Genomic DNA, 22,990 nt, shown 5'->3' on the forward strand with positions numbered 1-22,990 from the left:
GAATAACTTGACACTTTTCTTTATTCAGTGTCAATTGCCACTTGCACCATACAGATATCTTATCTAAATCATTTTGCAATTCGTTTTGGTCGTCTGATGACTTTACAATACGGTAAATAACAGTATCATCTGCAAGCAATCTAAGACGGCTACTCAGATAGTCTCCTGTGTCGTTAATATACATAGATCAGGAACAATAGGGGGACTATAACGCTTCTTTGGAGAACGGAGGATATTACTTCTGTTTTACTCGATGACTTTCCATCTGTTACTATGAACTGTGACCTTTCTGACAGGAAATTAGATATCCAGTCGCACAACTGAGGCGATATTGTATAGGCAAGCAGTTTGGTTAGAAGATGCTAGCGAGGAACGGTGTCGAAAGCCTTCTGGAAAACTAAAAATACTGAATCAATTTGACATCCCCTGTCGATAGCACTTATTACTTCATGAGTATAAAGAGCTAGTTGTAGTTCACAAGAACGATATTTTCTGAATCCGTGCTATGTGTTAATAAATCGTTTTCTTAGAGGTAATTCATAATGTTCGAACACAGTATATGTTCCAAAACCCTACTGCAAATCGACGTTAGTGATATGGGCCTGTAATTCAGCGGATTACTCCTATTTCCCTTTTTGGGTATTGGTGTGACTCCAGCAATTTTCCAGTAGTTAGGTACGGATCTTTCTCTGAGACAGCGGTTGCATGTATGGATCTATTGTATCAGCATACCATCTTCAAACACACACACGTATATACAGGGTGTTACAAAAAGGTAGGGCCAAACTTTCAGGAAACATTCCTCACACACAAACAAAGAAAAGATGTTATGTGGACATGTGTCCAGAAACGCTTAATTTCCATGTTAGAGATCATTTTAGTTTCGTCAGTATGTTCTGTACTTCCTCGATTCACCGCCAGTTGGCCCAATTGAAGGAAGGTAATGTTGACTTCGTTGCTTGTGTTGACATGCGACTCATTGCTCTACAGTACTAGCATCAAGCACATTAGTACGTAGCATCAACAGGTTAGTGTTCATCACGAACGTGGTTTTGCAGTCAGTGCAATGTTTACAAATGCGGAGTTGGCAGATGCCCGTTTGATGTATGGATTAGCACGGGGCAATAGCCGTGGCGCGGTTCGTTTGTATCGAGACAGACTTCCAGAACGAAGGTGTCCCGACAGGAAGACCTTCGAAGCAATTGATCGGCGTCTTAGGGAGCACGGAACATTCCAGCCTACGACTCGCGACAGGGGAAGACCTAGAACAACGAGGACACCTGCAATGGACGAGGCAATTCTTCGTGCAGTTGACGAAAACCCTAATGTCAGCGTCAGAGAAGTTGCTGCTGTACAAGGTAACGTTGACCACGACACTGTATGGAGAGTGCTACGGGAGAATCAGTTGTTTCCGTACCATGTACAGCGTGTGCAGGCACTATCAGCAGCTGATTGGCCTCCACGGGTACACTTCTGCGAATGGTTCATCCAACAATGTGTCAATCCTCATTTCAGTGCAAATGTTCTCTTTACGGATGAGGCTTCATTCCAACGTGATCAAATTGTAAATTTTCACAATCAACCTGTGTGGGCTGATGAGAATCCGAACGCAATTGTGCAATCACGTCATCAACACAGATTTTCTGTGAACGTTTGGGCAGGCATTGTTGGTGATGTCTTGATTGGGCCCCATGTTCTTCCACCTACGCTCAATGGAGCACGTTATCATGATTTCATACGGGAACATAAATTATCCTAAGGACAAACACACAAACCCATGCCCGAGGGAGGACTCGAACCTCCGCCGGGACCAGCCACACAGTCTATGACTGTAGCGCCTGAGACCGCTGTGCTGCTAGAACATGTGCCTCTACAAGTACGACACAACATGTGGTTCATGCACGATGGAGCTCCTGCACATTTCAGTCGAAGTGTTTGTACGCTTCTCAACAACAGATTCGGTGACCGATGGATTGGTAGAGGCGGACCAATTCCATGGCCTCCACACTCTCCTGACCTCAACCCTCTTGACTTTCAGTTATGGGGGCATTTGAAAGCTCTTGTCTACGCAACCCCGGTACCAAATGTAGAGACTCTTCGTGCTCGTATTGTGGACGGCTGTGATACAATACGCCATTCTCCAGGGCTGCATCAGCGCATCAGGGATTCCATGCGACGGAGGGTGGATGCATGTATCCTCGCTAATGAAGGACGTTTTGAACATTTCCTGTAACAAAGTGTTTGAAGTCACGCTGGTACGTTCTGTTGCTGTGTGTTTCCATTCCATGATTGATGTGATTTGATGAGAAGTAATAAAATGAGCTCTAACATGGGCGGGCCGCGGTGGCCGTGCGGTTCTAGGCGCTCCAGTCCGGAGCCGCGCTGCTGCTCCGGTCGCAGGTTCGAATCCTGCCTCGGGCATGGATGTGTGTGATGTCCTTAGGTTAGTTAGGTTTAAGTAGTTCTAAGTTCTAGGGGACTGATGACCACAGCAGTTGAGTTCCATAGTGCTCAGAGCCATTTGAACCATTTGAACCAGCTCTAACATGGAAAGTAAGCGTTTCCGGACACATGTCCACATAACATATTTTCTTTCTTTATGTGTGAGGAATGTTTCCTGAAAGTTTGGCCGTACCTTTTTGTAACACCCTATATATATATATATATATATATATATATATATATATATATATATATATATATATATATATATATATATATAAGGCTTACCGCCCATTTGACTATCTTCTTCTGTGCGGATGCACAAACAGTGCCCGAACTCTTACGGGAATCGTCAAAAAGCCGCGAGTAATGAGTATAATGGGCAGGGGCACTATATATATAGTGCATATAGTGCGGGACAATAAGTTGGGACCGAGCGAGGTGGCGCAGTGGTTAGCACACTGGACTCGCATTCGGGAGGACGACGGTTCAATCCCGTTTCCGGCCATCCTGATTTAGGTTTTCCGTGATTTCCCTAAATCGTTTCAGGCAAATGCCGGGATGGTTCCTTTGAAAGGGCACGGCCGATTTCCTTCCCAATCCTTCCCTAACCAGAGCTTGCGCTCCGTCTGTAATGACCTCGTTGTCGACGGGACGTTAAACACTAACCACCACCACCACCACCACCAATAAGTTGGGAATGTTGGTCTCAAGGGAGGCGTGCCAGAGATAAGTCACTGCAGTCGCACTATCCTCTGTTTCCTCAGTGGCTCAGATGGATAGAGCGTTTGCCATGGAAACAATAGATCCCGGGTTGGAGTCCAGGTCGGGGCACAAATTTTCAACTGTCCCAGTTGACGTATATCAACGCCTGTATGCAGCTAGGGGTATTCATTTCATTGTAATTTCATTCTAACTATCTGCATGGTCACCGTGGTATCTGTTCTTTCGGACATGTCCGAAAGAACAGGTACCATCTTCATATCTAAAAAAAAAAAAGGATGCCGACAGAGACCACTGTTAACGGAATTAAAGACGCGTATTTGATACTGTAAATAAGAAACAAAAAACTTGTAAAAATTCAAAGGAAATGAGTTAATAAGAAAATACATTAGTAAATTATGGCTAACTATATTCTACAATAACAATGCAGACACACAGATATAAGTGGCAGCCATGTGCGTAGACACGTAAATCTGTAGTGTAAACTACCTGTTTCTATTTATTCAACTATTTTCATAAATCGTACATTGTTGTTGGGGTCTTCAGAAGGTACAGAGACTAGAAGGTTAGAGCATCCAAACGAGTACGCTCTCATTGGTCGGCGACGCGTTACGTCACTCGGCAGCCGACGCGGGCGCAGTCACGCACTCGCCAACGGGAATCCCACGAAGTTAAACAGTTTTTCAAGACTCTTTCATTCGATTTTGAGCATTACATTGATGTGATTAAAGATAATTCGAAAGAATTAGTATCTGAAATATTCGAAAGGAAATGTTAAGCGGCAAAGCTCCGATGACTGCACTTGTCAATACCCAAACCTAGCTGTAGATGATCGTCACTCATATCTAAGGCTTAAGCACATGACCACGATGAGTATTTTACAATTTTGTGTGCTGCTTTAGTGGAGACGTATTTAGAGAATAATGATAGAGATGATGAAACGTACTTTACAATGTTGACGCGAAAAACTGAACTCGAATTTGCTGAAGACGACGCACTATACGCTTCATTACATCTCATTTGGCCCTTTTATGCAAAAATCTAATGCGAATGAATGTCCTCGTTCTTACATATATGTCAATTATTTTCTTTTTTATTGCTGTAAATCTTGAATGTATTAGTGCTGCTAATGATTCCGTCACGCGTTTGCAACGTGAAAGATTTACTCACCGAAAAGACGCAAAAATAATTTCGAATTTTAACACCGTAACAAAGTAGTCGAGAGGTAGAGAAACAAGCTCACATTTCGAAAATATTCGAATCTAGTTTTTTTAGTGGTAATTTGGCACCGAGATGGCGTTTTGCTGTTATAATGAACTGACGATGTTTTGTGCTTAAATGCGATGTTTCTCTTCACTGAAGCTCGATGAATCGCTAATATCGCAACCTCGAAGAAAACTTTCTTCATCTGAACTAACGTGATACGACATGTCAGCTATTTTGTTGCACAACTCAGTAGAAATAAATTTCTCGAATTCCCCCACAGCTTCTTCTGCAGAATTTTGATTTCTGTCCTTTACAGTGGAAGCACAAAGGGTCAAAGACATATCTATCGCATTACCAATCAGTATTAGTAGGTGAATTCTATTTTTCACCCCGAAGGGGTTTATTTAAAATACACTAAGACCACGACTTCTAGAAATGAAATTTTAAAGACGATCTTGTGTCAGTCTGACATTCAAGATGTGGGTTGCCGCGCATTTTTAGCGTCTGTGAAAAGACCAATAAGTGCGTTTATTGATGTAACAAATCTTTCTGGAAGCAGGAGGAGAGGGTTTCTTTCCCTATTTGAATATTCGAACAAATTTCCGAAAAACCTCTTCAGGGAATTTTCTTACTGATATTGAAACCATACCCACTTGTGAGCAGGTCTTTCGAATCTTGTTCAGCACATCAGATGTACCTAGCGTTCAGCACATCAGAAAAGTTCTATGAATCTCCTTCGCGATCTTTATGGAGGACGTTTCTCACTGTTACGGCAGTGCGATGAGAAAATAAATATACAGCCACTCTAACGTTATGATGCGCATGTTCACTCAAATTCATTTGAGCTACTTATATGTGATACCTAATCGAAAGATCATTTGTGTGGTGCTGAAGAAGATCTTCTATTAAAGTCTTTGTAAATACTGTACCGTCAGGCTAGGTGTTTCCGACGTCAATAAAGTGATTTCTTAATAATTTTAGCAAATGCTATACGTTTTAAAACAACCGATATTGTCCTTGCATTGCCCACATCGTTCTAAAAATACTTCTTAGTTGTGATACACCAAGTTGTTTCCATACCTTTGTATTTTTCGCTCCCATATCGCATGTAACCGCTACAACACGACCCCGAATTCCTTCAAATTCTGTAGTGACTACTTGTCACTGCCACATTAAAATCGTAATGCACTGGTTGCTTCCACTTTGAAAGTGAGCTTCTTATCATCTCTACTGGAACGTTCGTGTTTATTCCAAGTATGTAGCTCACACAACTGTTAATGTTCATTTCATCAAAGCTTACCACAAATGGTTCAAATGGCTCAGAGCACTATCTAAATATCTAAATATAAATTTTTAAGTTTCTAGCTCTTTTCTGTTGCGCCAATTATTTTTACAGAAAAACATCCAAATTTCGAAAATGGTTAAAGTTATTGAATTGATATCCAACACATATTGATTTTGTATTACTCCTAACATGCTAGAAACGTTTCAGGTTATTTACTTCATTTTAAAGTATTGCGCAATATTTATGACGTCAGAGCTAGTTACAGCGGACTAGGCTGGCACACAATGGAAAGACTGATGTGAATTTTATAAGGCGTGAGTATGCTGATTCCCTACACAACCACACAAAGGCCACATAACTCCAGTCCATGGGCAGTGGCTGAAAGTTAAACTATCCAGTATTCGGGATTCTTGTATGACTCGTTTGAAAAATGTCTAATGTTTCCTTTTAGTTGGTTTATTATCTTTAAAACAAGGGCGACGACTATCAAGTCCGTATTTAGTATCCTGACACTAATTATGCAATGTTACTGAATATCTCTGTAACAAGTCCACACCCTAAAGCAGCCAGAAGATATTTAGTCCGACACCATATTGCAAACGTCCTAAACAGCCACTGACCCACGAATACTTACGAGTTAACACCGTCAGTCGTCCAATAGTCTTTTTGTTAAGAAGTGTTCGCCATAATGTCTCGTAATTTGCAAGAAACACGTCACGCGGAGTTTACGTACGACCTGAAATGTTCACACGCGAAATCTCCTAAAATAAACTACTCACAAACCTCAAACTTTCTCAAGATACTCAACACTGAAGTCTCTTTTCATCTGCTACACGAGAACCGATCAAACGAGTGGATTTCTTCATTTTGGTACAAATTTGATCAGCGCGATTTAACGTAGGTGTTTACCAGAAGACGGCTCCCGAGGGACTATATAGGCTCATAGATCTGAGGTACCAAGCCCTATTCCAAGGCACGGGAAATGCTGAATTGCTATTGGCTAGTATGTTAAGCAGCCAGTCAGATCATCTAGAGCACTTCTATACTCGTGGTATTTCTAATGTCAGCCAATCGGATTACCACACGTAATTTACGCTAGAAATCTCGTAATTCCGAAACTAGATAAAATTTAATGAAAACAAAATACGATTCCTTTTCACAAAATAAATTACTAATAAATTTAATGCTCAACGCCCCTCCTGGCTGCCCAAGCTCACTCGAACACACTCCACAAATCCCCTTTTACAACTTTCTCACGCTTACATTTACATGGTTTTAATAAAATATCACATTCTCACTTTACGCATGTCCTCCATTCACTCTCTCAATCTCTCCAAAACACTCACACAACGAAAATACAATTAAATAATGATTTTCCAATGTACTGTTAATTATGTCAGAAATCTGTGCCAATGAAGCTACAGAAAATTCCAGAAAATTAGATTATATGAACCTATCCTCTTGGATGTAGTACCAACTGATACTATAGATGAATAAATTACAGTCCCTAACTCGGTTTCACGATGCCAGTACAGTTATTATGTGTTTTAGGTAAAAATTTAGATCTTCGAAAGTATTGAAGTTATTGATTTGACATTTTAGCAGTAAGTTTCTGTTATCCATAGAATTTGGTATACTAATTATGAAAAAGAGCGATTAATATTTAATAGAGCTTCTTTAGATTCGTAGAGTATGTGTAACTTATTGCACGTAGCATTAGTCAAGTACACCGCTGGCCCGGCACTTTAGCCAGCATCAGTCGTGCGAGCGTGCGAACCAACATCTCTCCCCCGGCTCCACGGGAAGATACGTTTTCAATGCTAGGTGACAACTCTTAATAATTTGCTACATTATAAGGTCAAAGGATAGTTCTTTTTATTAGGTAAGTATATGCTTTTGAAGACAAAGCTCTCAACGTAGTGGCGTTTGCAATGTCCTCCGAAGTCCACTTTATACATTTTTTCCTTCATCAGGCACCTAACTTGTCCTTGGGTGAAACGTTGTAGTCTTAACCTTACTCTTTCCGTCTTATTACTATAAGATACAGTTGTTTTGAAAGGTACAGGCTTTCGTCGTAGCTACACTAAAGATTTGTACTCTTCGTAATAGCCAATTCTTTCTTCAAGTCCTAAATTTCTCAATCTTCGGTTATAAAGACGGAATGAGAAATAACTTTTGTGTAGGCTTGTCCAGGTTTTTTTTCCTCTGGGTTGACAAAACTTCCAATGTTTTAACAGCCCTCTTCCGCACTGCTATGATGTTACTGGGACGTTATCGTTTGAGGTGAAGTGACTTACATCGTGCCTATTGAGACGGAAGATCTGCGAACAGGCGTGTAGTGTGAGTCACGTGCAGGACAGGTGGCCCCAGACTGCTCGAGAATATGTAGTTACTATGCGGTATGGTAGAAGTCGAACGGACTTATGGATGTCTTGAAGCTTTCCCTGATGCTAACATCTTGGTTTGGAAGACTTGGAGTATAACAGAGAGTACAGGATTACTTGCTAAAATTCCGTATGGCACCCTTGTTCCAGATAAGCCATTTACTTTGTCTACAAGAAGAAAGAAGAAGCTCAACTCAGACGAATATCTTTTTATTTGGCCCAAAGTTGGCAATGGTAATTGTAAAATAAAAATCAATGGTGACTGTATGTTCTACCACAGACAATAAATCTCTTTTTCCTACTCTTTAATCCTTCGGACACTGTTTAGGCTGCAGTCAAAATTCTATCAATTTTATTTGTGGTTCTCTTTGTTTAATTTTCTAATTGTTTATTAATTACTACTATTATTATGCTTAGTTATGAGAATGAATGAAGGTGAGAATCTGAAATACTGTTTTATGTTAAGTTTTTATTCTACACAGTGAAGTAATTGGTCAGGTGAGGAATGTTCGAGAACGCCGTGTCATCTGTACCGAGGAATGTGTTATAAACTATTTCATCAGTTTACGGTCCTGGGGAAATGAGATTATCATTTGAGTAAAGTAGTTTTGTTAAGAGGGAATTAATTTTGTATTTGTGGGTTTTCAAAATTTATTTATGTTAATTTACTGCTGAGTTTCAGTGACGAATATTGATTGGTTCAGTATATATGCGTGGGACTAAACGGGTTGGATGTTGCTTTCCGATTGGCTGTGATGTTTCAGTGACAGTCAGAAATTAGCGTATTTATGCATTTTCTGGGGAACTAGAAACTTTTTTTCGTCTACAGAGAAAAGTAGAGTCAGGGCTTGGATCTCATAGTGATCAGACCTACTGATAATTATTAATATTGTGAAATTTCGGTACCAATATGTTTTAGAAGCCCCATAAAGCGTGGAAGGGAGTTCGATTTAAAGCACAGTATGAAATTCGGAACATTTGGTGACATTTAAATAACTAAATACTGCATGGCGTGTTACTTACTCTCGAACTTGAATCTTTGTGTCCGTGACACTGATTTTAGCAACATTTGGGCGAGCTATTCTAAAAGAACCAATCCGTTTGTATACTTTCGGTGAAGAATAATCCTTAATTACCATAAACTGGCTACGATTATGGATGATGTGTGCGTGTGGACTTATCAGTCTTCAAGCTTACCGTAATAGAGTGAAATTTTACGCACGTAAATACGTAAGTGCTTGGTGTTAGAGCTGGAGCTTTTTTAGACTGAAAGGTGTAACTGCTTAAGGGAAGTCAGGTATCGAAGTAGTGAAGGAATTAGCACATTTCGTCAAAATATAAGAGGTATTAAAGATTAAGTTAGTTAACTGCTTATAGACGTTGACTCTTACATTGTTGATATACACTGAAGAGCCAAAGAAACTGGTACACCTGCCTAATATCGTGTAGGGTGTCGCAAGCACGCAGAAGTGCCGCAACACGACATGGCATGAGCTCGACTAATGTGTGAAGTAGTGCTAGAGGGGACTGAAACAATGAATCCTGCAGGGCTGTCCATAAATCCGTAAGAGTACGAGGGAATGGGGATCTCTTCTCAACTGCACGTTGCAAGGCATCCCAGATATACTCAAAAATGTTCATGTTTGGGAACTTTGGTGGCGAGCGGAAGTATTTAAACTCAGAAGAGTGTTCCTGGAGCCACTGTGTAACAATTCAGAACGTGTCGGGTGTCGCATTGTCCTGCTGGAACTGCCCAACTCCGTCCGAATGCACAATGGACAGGAATAGATGCAGGTGATCAGACAGGATGCTTGTGTACGTGTCACCTGTCACAGTCGTATTTGGACGTGTCATGGGTCCCACATCACTCCAACTGCACACGTCCCACACCACTACAGAGCTTCCAGCAGCTTGAACAATCCCCCGCTGACATGCAGGGTCCATGGATTCATGAGGTTGTTTCCATGCCCGTACACGTCCATCCGTTCGATACAATTTCAAAAGAGACTCGTCCGACCAGGCAGAATGTTTCCAGTCATCAACAGTCCAGTGTCGGTGTTGACGGGTCCAGGCGAATCGTAAAGCTTTGTGTCGTGCAGTCATCTAGGGTACATGTGTGGGCCTTCGGCTCCAAAAGCGCATATCGGTGATGTTCCGTTGAATGTTTCGAACGCTGACACTTGTTGATGGCCCAGCACTGAAATGTGAAGCAATTGCGGAAGGGTTGCACTTCTGTCACGTTGAACGATTCTCTTCAGTCGTCGTTGGTCCCGTTCTTCCAGGAACATTAGACTTTAATGTTTGGCAGAGTACAAGTGTGTCTGAACACACAGTGCACCATACACTTTTAAAGATGGGTCTCCGCTGCCGACGTCCCATGCATGTGCCAATGTTAACACCACAACATCGGCAACTACGACTGAAATGGGCACGTGACCATCGGCGCTGGACGTTGGTGCAGTGGCAGAGCGTTGCATGGTCTTATGAATCCCGATACTTTCTTCATCATGCTGATAGGAGGGTACGAATCCGTCGTCTTCCAAAGGAATGGCTTCTTGACATCCGTGCAGCGAGACGGAGACAAGCTGGCAGCGGCTCCATTAAGCTCTGGTTGACATTCACGTGGGCATCCATGGTTCCAGTGGAGCTCGTGCAAGGCACCATGACGACCAAGGACTATCGTACACAAACTGCAGACCACGTACACCCCTTCATGACGATTATGTTTCCCGACGGCAGTGGTGTTTTTCAGCAAGACAATGCGCATGTCAGAAGGCCAGAAGTGTGAGAAAGTGATTCGAAGCACACAGTAGCGAGTTCCAGTTGATGTGCTGGCACCCCACCTCGCCAGATCTGAACCCAATCGAACACATCTGGGATGTGACAGAACGTGGTGTCAGAGCTCATCGCCGCCCTCCCCGGAATTCACGGGAATCAGGTGACTTGTGTGCGCAGATGTGGCGCCATCTCCCTCCAGCGACATATCAAGGCCTCGTTGCTTCCATGCCACGACGCGTCGCCGCTGTTATCCGTGCCAGAGATCGACATATCGGCTATTAGATAGTTGGTCATAATGTTCTGGCTGATCATTGCATAATGCTTTCCTTAACACATTTATCATGCTCTTTGAAATATGCTTTCCATTAGAACGTTCAAGGCAGGGTACTAGCAGTAAAAGGCAGCCTGGGTAACTGAATAGTGGGATAGATAATACCATATAGAACAAAGTGGGCATTAAACATAACAAACAAAGTTTATCACCTCGGTTCCGAGAGTTCCGGAACCTGTACAGAAAATTGGAATAGAGATCAACATAAACATCATTTCCGCCCTTTTTATTGCTCATGAAAACCACACGTTGCTTGTTGTACCGCCGTATAGCGAGACTTTCAGAGATGGCGGTCCAGATAGCTGTACACACCGGTGCCTCTAATACCCATCAGCACGTCCTCTAGGATTGATGCATGCCTGTATTCGTCGTGCCATACTATCCACAAGTTCATCAAGGCACTGTTGGTCCTGATTGTCCCACTCCTCAACGGCGATTCGGCGTAGATCCCTCAGAGTGGTTGGTGGGTCACGTCGTCCATAAACGGCCCTTTTCAATCAATTCCAGGCATGTTCGATAGGGTTCATGTCTGGAGAACATGCTGGCCACTCTAATCAAGCGATGTTGTCCTGATAGAAGTCATTCACAAGATGTGCACGATGGGGTGCGAATTGTCGTCCATGAAGAGGAATGCTTCGCCAATATGCTGCCGGTATGGTTGCACTATCGGTCGGAGGATGGCATTGTACAGCCGTTACGGCGCCTTCCATGACCACCAGCGGCGTAGGTCTGCCCCACATAATGCCATCCCAAAACAGCAGGGAACCTCCACCTTGCTGCACTCGCTGGACAGTGTATCTAAGGCGTTCAGCCTGACCAAGTTGCCTCCAAATACGTCTCCGACGATTGTCTGGTTGAAGGCATATGCGACACTAATCGGTGAAAAGAAAGTGATACCAATCCTGAGCGGTCCATTCGCCATGTTGTTGGGCCCATCTGTACGGTGCTGCATGGTGTCGTGGTTCAAAAGATGGACATCGCCATGGACATCGCCATGGACGTCGGGAGTGAAGTTGCGCATAATGCAGCCTATTGCGCACAGTCTGAGTCGTAACACGACGTTCTGTGGCTGCACGAAAAGCATTATTCAATATGGTGACGTTGCTGTCAGGGTTCCTCCGAGCCATAATCCGTAGGTAGCGGTCATCCATTGCAGTAGCAGCCCTTGGGCGGCCTGAGGGAGGCATGTCATCGACAGTTCCTGTCTCTTTGTATCTCCTCTATGTCCAAACGACATCACTTTGGTTCACCCCGAGAAGCCTGGACACTTCCCTTATTGAAAGCCCTTCGTGGGATAAAGTAACAATGCGTATTGACCGTCTTGGCATGATTGAAGTACAGACAACACGCGCTGTGTACCTCCTTTTTGGTGGAATGACTGGAACTGATCGGCTATCGGACCCCTCCGTGTAATAGGCGCTGCTCATGCATGGTTGCTTACGTCTTTCGGCCGGTTTAGTGACATCTCTGGACAGTCAAAGGGACTGTGTCTGTGATACAATATCCACAGTCAACGTCTATCTTCAGGAGTTCTGGGAACCGGGGTGATGCAAAACTTTTTTTGATGTGTGTATATCAAAATGTAGGAAGTAGTCACAAGCAAGCAACGGTACCCTACTACAAACAGCACTGTAACGTGCTTAAAAATGCTATTGTGAACGCAAAGAGTAAGTGCTACGCAAATACAATAGCTAATTCACAGGATAAAATTAACACCATACAGTGAATCGAGAAGGAAGTGTCTGAGTGTCTGATCAGCAGCACAAGGTCAAGGATATAAAGTCAGTATACGGAAAAAATGTTTCTGTTACTGGTAAGTCAGATATATGTACAATATTTAATAATCACTTTCTGGAGATACATGGTGAATGAAATAAAAACTTAATTTCTACGAGGAATCATATAACTCCCTTGGAAAATGGCTTTCCGAGACTGATAACTGAAATATACCTCCATGATACTGACAAAGGGGAGACTGAGTCAATAATTAAATCACTGAATGCTAAAGACTCTCACTAGCAGAAGCCGCTTTAGACAAAGGGAGAAAGGAATAATGTAGACAATTTTAGACCTATTTCTATGCCACCAGTGTTTTCTAAAGTTATTGAAAAGGTGCTGTCTGTAAGGACATTTGATCATTTCATTTCACGTAATTTGCTGCCACATGTACAATTTGATTTTAGAAGTGGTTTAAGACATGAAAATGCTGTATTCTGTTTTCTCTATGAGGTACTGAATGGATTGAACGAAAGATTTCGAGCGATAGGCATCTTCTTTTTATTCAATTAAGGCGTTTGATTGGGTTGGTCACAAAAATATTGCTCCAGAAGTTTGACCTTTATGGAATATGGGCAACAGCTTACAATTGGGTCACTTCTTACTTTAAGAGCAGACAGCAAAAGATCATTCTCTACAGTACTGAGAATGGCTATGATGTGAGATCCGAGTGCATCATGGTTAAATGGGGGGGGGGGGGGGGGGGGGGGGGAAGGGTGACCCAGAGATCAGTGCTGGGGTCACTCTGTTCCATATTTCTATACATGAATGCCTTGTAATATTACAGGTGGTTCTAAACTATTTCTGTTTGCTTCGTAATAAGGGATGTTGTGTGCAACGTTGGCACTATTTCAAATAGTACAGTTCACGACATAAGTCCATTGCTTGTAGAAAATAAACGAAAGCTAAATCTGAGTAAGACTTAGTGTTTATAGTTTCTAACACGCAATTCAACAAAACCTGAAGTTCTAATTCCATAGAATGGGTATATGATTAGTGAGACTGAACAGTTCAAATGTCTAGGTGTTCAGATAGATAGTAAACTGTCGTGGAAGGCCCATGTTCATGATCTTGTTCAGAGACTTAATGCTGTCATTTGTGCTATTAGAACAGTATCTGAAGTAAGTGACAGTTCGACAGGAAAAATTGTCTCCTCTGCTTATTCCCATTCCCTTATGACACATAGTATTATATATATATTGTTTAATATCGCTTTTCTAGACGCGCAGTCCGGAACCGCGCGACTGCTACGGTCGCAGGTTCGAATCCTGCCTCGGGCATGGATGTGTGTGATGTCCTTAGGTTGGTTAGGTTTAAGTAGTTCTAAGTTCTAGGGGACTGATGACCACAGATGTTAAGTCCCATAGTGCTCAGAGCCATTTGAACCATTTTCTTAATATCGCTTTCACCCATTTAATACTAGGCAGAAATCTACTCTGCATTTGAATCGCACTTCCTTAAGTCTGCTGCACCCATTTTCAATTAGCTACCACAAGAATTCAAAAACTCTGACTCCACTTTCAACTATTGCTCCCTTTGAGTCTTACAATTACAGTCTAGTTTCTATACAAGCTGTGGATAACTTTTTCGTGACTGAATTCCAGTCAGCATTGTCAAAAGCTTTCTCTAAATTTACAGATGTTATAAACGTAGATTTACCTTACTTCACTCTATTTTCTAAAATAATTCGTAGGGTCATCTCGTGTTCCTACGTTTCTCCAGAACCAAACCTGACCTTCCCTGAGGTCGTCTTCTATCAGTTTTCCATTCTTTCGTTAATAATTCTTATCAGTGTTTTGCAACTGTCATTAATTAAACCGATACTTTAGTAATATTCACACCTGGCGTCACAAGCCTTCTTGCGAATCGGAATTAAGTAGGATTAATATCAAGATCCTGGATACAAATTGATCTTTGACCTTTGGGTTGACTGCATTCATGTGCAGGTCTCAACGACCTCCGACATTTTACTTTGACTGACCCACGTGACTGTCACATGATCCTGAAGTTCACGCATGATAAACCGACAGACTCGCTGGAAACGTGCCACCAACGCCCTCTTGGCCGCCAGTATTCAGAAAGCCGTCACGGACCAGAGGCCAGTTAGTTAGTTGAGTTAATTCGAGCCTGTTGCACCTGGTGAGTTCCAGTGTGCCACTGAGATGGAGACGCAGACCTAGCGCTAGCACAGAGACAGCCTGCGTATGGCAGCCTTACAGTGAACATAGCGCACTTCAACTCCAACAGCATTGAGGCTACGTGGACTATACATAAGAGAGCTTAAACCACAGCACATGGAAGCTCAAGTTAAGTAGCTCTTTCTTTATGAATAAAGAACCCAGTTACGAACTGTGTGCAGTTTGTGATACAGAAAGAGGACACCGGCCACCAACCAACATCCTCTCCTTGCTTCCCTTAGTGCAGCTCTAGAGAGACAACGAGGCGACATATAAGTGGCTAGCGACGTTTCAAAACTGGCGACGAGAACCTGCAGTGAAGAATAATTTATTTGTTTCTATTGTGTTTCAGATAGCTTGGGTGCTCTTGTCTAAGTGTCATACTTCGTTGTTGTGTTCGTGCGTGTACTCCAGGAGGGGAGCCGCAGAATTAATCAAATTTCTCTTTGTAGAGACTGTGCCTGTTTTTTTTTTTTTTTTTTTTTTTTTTGCCATAACGTATTTGTGTAAACCATGGCTGCCCCGCCGCCTCCACCCTCTGCCCCCGCGCCACAGCCGCAGATGGCCAATGTAATGGATCTAAAACAAGCTTTTCAGTTTCAGAACCAACAAATTGCTGCCTTGCTGACGATGGTAGAAAACTTCTGGCTGCACAAGCTACGGCGGCAGCCCAATAGACAGACCGACAAATCCAATAACTACCGCAGAACATTCCACCATTCCGGCAATTTAACAACGCACACAAGAGGACTGGCACGAATTCCTGACACAGTTACGAGATCATTGCGCAATTCATCGCGTTCAAGGTACTGTGAAGCTACAATCTTTCATTCGATTGCGAGGTCCCCAGCGATCAGATTAATACAAAAACTATTCCCAACTGCGTGTCCCGACGAACTCAGTTATGACGAAGTAATTGCTGGAACAGACGTACAGTCGTGGACAAAACGAACGAGACCCCTCGCTTTTACGTTATGCTGATCCGCACAGTTTTAAAGCCTGCTACACATCATAAGAGACAAGGTGACGAAGTGCTACCAACATACTATGCACAGCTGTGAAATTGAAAAACTATCCGAACTTTGTCAGACTGTTTTCAATCATGTGTAATACTATATTAATACTGATTAGTGTGTTACACACAACACGTAGATATAAGATATAAATGAAAGAAGAAACGCTAATTAGTATGAACTGTACCAATAAAAATGAATTTCAGCTTATCGAGATAACATAACTGTTTTAGTAAGACAAAATACCTCAGATCGTTACGAATTAGCAAAGTATTACGCGCATTCGGCCGCGAAACGATCTGTTCCAACGTTCAGACCAGTCATACTGGATTACCGTTGCTGACCTACCATGAAAGTGTGCAAATTTAACAATGCATGAAGATTCGTAACTAAATTCAGTCAAAAATCATACAGTGCCACACTTAAGTCAATTCAATTATTGACAGGAGCGGAAAAAGTTGGCAGTAACAAATATGAAATTCTACAAGATTTGCTTATTTACATCCACAGGGCGCCGATACAGAATAAAGACAGCAATAAAACGTATTTGGGGTGCGAGAATTTCTTAAAATTGCTTTACTTATAGTCTACCTGCCTCCATCGAGATTAGAACCGAAAACAAACCAGAGCTCCCTTGCAGTAGCAAACACCTTTCACTACCCTAGCAGACAACCCAGGCAAACAGCCCTCTATTATTACTCCAGACATGAATAAGCCGGCAGTTTCGCAATGAAAATGGCAGTTTCTGTTGCATAGAGCTTTCTGGACTCAAAAACATGAATTTTCAATCTATATGTCACCGTTTATGTGACAATCATTCCGCATGTTTATCGAAATAACAAAATACTGTTATCAGCGAATAAATTTAGTAGGATAATTCGGCACCACCCTAGGAAATAAACGGCTACATAGCTGCCAAACGTATTCTACAATGTTTCTAATTCTCTATTAGGCTCGCCACAGCCAGAAACTTTCATTAGCCGAAGTTTTCCTTAAGTTAGCAAGCAATGGGAATGCTCGCACTTCTAAAACGCGGTGTCATTAATACTAGGATCTGAATTACCATGTGTATAGGCAAATGGATTTTATCTGCATTCCTGTAAACGTGATTTGGATCGAAAGCTTAGCTACGATTAATATGCTAATGTATCGACTGCAACTAGAACATTTCGAATAAAAGACTAGGGGGATTTATTTGTGCGGCCCTGATCTTCAGTAACTGTCGTAGCTTTTTTCGTTGTTAGGATTTCGTCACCTAAGTCGGTAAAAATGAAATCCTACTAGCCTCACTTTCTTGACCGTCTATCTGTCTAGCCAACCCTTAAAACCTGTTTACCTCGAATACGGGTAGACATAACAAGCGGAAATGTATCGCACTTCCTGCAGTATACAGTCCCTTGGTGGCGTAAGAAAGTGAACTTCTATGTCAACGTAATCGAAAGATACGACCGTTTATGTAAAGAAATGTACGCGAAATGTCAGAAAATGGCTCTAAGAACTATGTGACCAAACTGCTTAGGTCATCAGTTCCCTAACACAAATCCATGCCCGGGGAGGGATTCGAACTGACACCGCAAGCAGCCGGTCGGTCCACGATGTGACGCCGTTGAACGCACTGCTAACCCGCGCCGGCAAGCTGTTAATATCATCTGGTGTTGCGAAAAAGTTATTCACTTCTGGTGAATGATTTTCATCGCAGTTCATTTAAGATATAATATCTAAAATATGTTTGATGTTACGGAAGAGGAAAGACGCCTAAGTCATTTCCCCTTGTCTTTATTTATGATGTTAGATTCGCAATCTGAGCATAAGTACTGTACATAACCACACTTTAGCGCCAAATCATAGTCAAAGATATGCGGATACAACACATTGGCGTATGCTTGAGGTATTTCGTTTGCCACGAAGTGGTGGTGTTTTCGAAGAGCGAGCTTCGCCACTGATAGCTATCTCAGCACATCAGCGAAGCGAACGTTTTGTTCCTGCTGGTAGTCTAATGGACAATGGCAACACCGTAGAATACGTTTCACAACTGTGTGACCATTGATTTGCGTTCATGAGTGGTTCATAATTATGTTAGAAAATCCACTCGATATTTTTATGTCCTTTAAATTACATTTGCCACATTATTCGCACTGAAGACGTACGAAATGTATGTTATTTGGTCCAGGAAGCACGTCCCAACAGAAATTGCTGCTTACATTGACATTTGTGTTACGAATTAGTCGTCTTATCTATCACATGGACAACGAGGATGCTTTGTTTTGCTACAGTTGTTTCATAGCTTAGTGGTATTGTGTGTTGGTGGCGTTGCCAGTTTACGAGTACATACTGCGCATGTAACACACAATAAAAGCGTTGGATGCGTACAGTGATCAGTCTACTGGAAAAACGTTTGTTGTCATCGTAATTTATGTAACTTGCTCTTCGACTTCAAATTTGACAATTTGTGGAAAAATGTTTTACCTTGCTAGTCCTAGTTTCAAACGTTGTCTGACTGAGAAAACGTAGGCATGAAGGAGTCAGCGAAAGCAATTATTCGCTATTATAGCAAACTTTTGAATCCACTGGACACTTGAATTCTCTATATTGATTCTGAGAGTTATGTTAAAAAATGGTTCAAATGGCTCTAAGCACTATGGGACTTAACTTCTGAGGTCATCAGTCACCTAGAACTTAGAGCAAGTTAAACATAAGTAACCCAAGGACATCACATACATCCATGCCCGAGGCAGGATTCGAAACTGCTACCGCAGCGGTCGCGCGCTTCCAGACTGTAGCGCCAAGAACCGCTCGGCCACCTCGGCCGGCAGAGGTTTTTTATTCCTCTTGTTATTTACTGTCTCAATGTCATGCGTGAGAATAAAATTAAAGGCAGTGTTATTAAGTTCCTGATCTATATACTGTGTATTAATATTCTGCGCTTCTACGTAAATTTTAAAGGTTATATTCTTTACGTAAAACAGAGTATCGGTTTCATTCCTAGGATCGACGATAAACTTTAGAAATACAATTATAGAGTAGTGGTATATCGTTTATGGCTCCTCACCATCAACGATAGTTGTTACCCATAGTTTTTTATTTGCTATTTGACCGTCGTCACCCTTTAAAGACCAACCTGATCTTTCCACAATGCCATTTTTTACTTGCTTCTTAATATGTCCTATAACTACAGATATGTTGAAAATATTAACTGCTAAATACGCTATTCCACAAATTAAAAACTTCCAGTTATTCTTTATATCTTGAAACTTACTACCGTTCACTTTCACTGAAGAAAAGATACACAATAATAAAGTGAAATCATAGATTAGACTCTCAAAGTATACTGTGAATGGTTAAAATGAAATGAACTAAAATCATCTGCTTGTATAAAACACGTTACTGCTCCAGAGAACCTCCACGACTGCAGCCACAACGTAATGGCCAAGTATGTGTAACACGGAAATCGATGGCACAAACGAGAGATCGCAAGCCCGTACCCGTGTCATTACATAGTGGAGCAACTTAGAATCTGTAACTTTTCTCATAAGGGACTGGTCCGCTCTTGTCATGTCTTAGCCGGCCGCGGTGGTCTAGCGGTTCTAGGCGCTCAGTCCGGAACCGCACGACCGCTACGGTCGCAGGTTCGAATCCTGCCTCGGGCATGGATGTGTGTGATGTCCTTAGGTTAGTTAGGTTTAAGTAGTTCTAAGTTCTAGGGGACTGATGACCTGAGACGTTAAGTCCCATAGTGCTCAGAGCCATTTTTTTAAAAAAAATAATGAACGAATGAGAAAATAATGTGAAATATTTTTGAAGCTCCTTATAACCTGTAAGGTTCCAAGGACAGTCACAAATATTTCACATCATTTTCTCATTCGTTTATTTTTTTAACTTCTTTCATTACACAGTAAATTAATTGATGTACAACGACAACATTGTTTCGACATAAATTGTAATAAACATTCGTAGATAACTCAGAGAGTGAGGGGGAGAAGGAAAGGAACTACCGTGATTCGAACTCGCAGCGCAAAGTTCTGAAGTCGCGACGGTAGCCGGTGAGCCACCGCTTCAATTGAATCCTAAAGGTTATCTACACTATAGCAGCAGCGCATTGGAAACTTCGACCGTCGTTTTCTCATAATCGGTCGTCAGTAAGATCGGGGTATGACACTTGGCGGGTCCCCTCGTAAGTGGTGTGCGTTGCGATTCAGTAGACAGAAAGCGTCCACTTTCCTCGACTACTCATTCACATGTTTAGAAACTTCCGTTCTTGTAGTGGCAGTTTTCACTATGAGGGCTGGTATTCCTGATAACGATCTACGAATGGACTTTGCTCCTAATTTACGTTACTGTGTAGTAGACCTACTGCAACGACTTGAACAGGAAATGTTTGTTTATTTGGATAGTCCGCTTCTTAGTTGCCATATTTCGCTATAATATTTTCATTTTTTTCAAAACGACAAGTTTAGATGGCCACTGCAACTTGGTCACATCAGTAACAATTTAATACTTTGAAACAGTTACGTGTGGTGTACAAGGAGTGTACTCTGTTGAATGAGGAATACATTAAACACGAAAGCTGCGTCCAGTAACAATAATCAACTTTAGGTTACATGATAAAACGGAAGTCGAAATACCGTCATTTCATATCATTACCCAGTAAAACTTAAACTGGACCGATTGCAAACATACTTTTGTGGAGAAGGCAAACGAAAATCTGTGTTGTATTGGCCGCACACTAAGCATACACAACAGGTCTACTGAAAACACTGCCTACGCTACGTTTGTCCGTCCACTGCTATAATATTCGTGCGCGTTATGGGATCCTTGACAGACGTGATTGACGGTGCACGCCCAAAACGCCCAAGGAACGGTATCAAGTTTTATAATATCACGAAATAAGAGAGAGAGAGAGAGAGAGTCCCAGATTTGATAAGCGAGTTGGGGTGACAGTCGTGAAAACAAAAGCTTTTTTTCGTTGCCGCGAGAATTTTTCCCGAAGTTTCAATCACCAACATCTGTTCTGAACGAGAAAACATTTTCTCGGGAACTTACATAGAAAGAAATGACCATAGTAATAATGTAATTCCGGTATGAGGTTTTCACCCTGCAGCGGAGTGTGCGCTGATATGAAACTTCCTGGTAAGTTAAAACTGTGTGCCGGACCGAGACTCGAACTCGGGACCTTTGCCTTTCGCGGGCATTGGAAACTACCACGCACGACTCACGTTCCGGAGCGTGAGTCATGCTTGGGTAGCTCAGTTGGTAGAGCACTTGCCCGCGAAAGGCAAAGGTCCCGAGTTCGAGTCTCGGTCCGGCACACAGTTTTAATCTGCCAGGAAGTTTAATGTAATTCAGGGCTCGTAAGAAAAGATGTAAGTGGTCCCTTTTCCCGCACGCTGTTAAAGAGTGGGATGGTAGAGAAATAGTGCGAATATGGTTCGCCGGCTGGAGTGGCCGTGCGGTTCTAGGCGCTACAGTCTGGAGGCGAGCGACCGCTACGGTCGCAGGTTCGAATCCTGCCGTGGGCATGGATGTGTGTGATGTCCTTAGGTTAGTTAGGTTTAATTAGTTCTAAGTTCTAGGCGACTGATGACCTCAGAAGTTAAGTCACATAGTGCTCAGAGCCATTTGAACCATTTTTGAAGATGGTTCGATGAACCCTCTGCCAGGCACGTAAGTCTGGATTGCAAAGAAATCCTGTAGACGTAGTCATGTAGATGTAACAACGAATTAATGTTGCAATTACGACATGTGACTTACATTTTATTTCAACATCGAAGTTGTTAGCTGTTTATTTATTTTTTGTTCATTATTTTCAGCCGTAGACAAACGCCTAGGAGCATTAAATTGATACTGAAATAAAGTGTCATGCATGGACAAACAACAATACATTCTTAACTAATTGTTATGGTACTGCAGTATCTCTCAGCGTCTTCGGAAGTGGACACTGCATACGACGTTCCTAGTGTGTTTATAAGTGGATATTACAGAATACTTCGAACAAAATTTTAATGTAACTTCATTAAAGTTCCGTGAACAAACCATCTGAATTTCTAGCGAATACATTTTATCCTCACTAGACAATATATATATTATCATTATACGTAAGGTGAAGAGGGTTTCGCCAGCTGTGGTGCCCGAGCGGTTCTAGGCGCTTCAGTCATGAACCGTGCTGCTGCTTCAATCGCAGGTTGGAATACTACCTCGGGCATGGATGTGTGTGATGTCCTTAGGTTAGGTAGGTTTAAGTAGTTCTAGGTCTAGCGGACTGGTGACCTAAGCAGTTTGGTCACATAGTTCTTAGAGCCATTTTTTGACATTTCGCGTAAATTTTCTTTACATAAACGGCCGTATCCTTAGATTGCGTTGACACAGAAGCTCACTTTTTTACACCACCAAGGGACCGTATACCGCAAAAAGTGCGATACATTTCCGCTTATTGTGTCTACCCGTATTCAAGGTAAGCGGGTTTTAAGCGTTGGGTAGTCAGATAGACGGTCAAGAAAGTGAGACTAGCAGGGTTCCATTTTTACCGATTTAGGTGACGAAATCCTAACAACAAAAATAGCTACGACAGTTACTGAAGATGAGGGCCACGTAAATACACTCCTGGAAATGGAAAAAAGAACACATTGACACCGGTGTGTCAGACCCACCATACTTGCTCCGGACACTGCGAGAGGGCTGTACAAGCAATGATCACACGCACGGCACAGCGGACACACCAGGAACAGCGGTGTTGGCCGTCGAATGGCGCTAGTTGCGCAGCATTTGTGCACCGCCGCCGTCAGTGTCAGCCAGTTTGCCGTGGCATACGGAGCTCCATCGCAGTCTTTAACACTGGTAGCATGCCGCGACAGCGTGGACGTGAACCGTATGTGCAGTTG

The sequence above is a fragment of the Schistocerca americana genome, chromosome X (assembly GCF_021461395.2).
Source record: "Schistocerca americana isolate TAMUIC-IGC-003095 chromosome X, iqSchAmer2.1, whole genome shotgun sequence".
Taxonomy (NCBI): domain Eukaryota; kingdom Metazoa; phylum Arthropoda; class Insecta; order Orthoptera; family Acrididae; genus Schistocerca; species Schistocerca americana.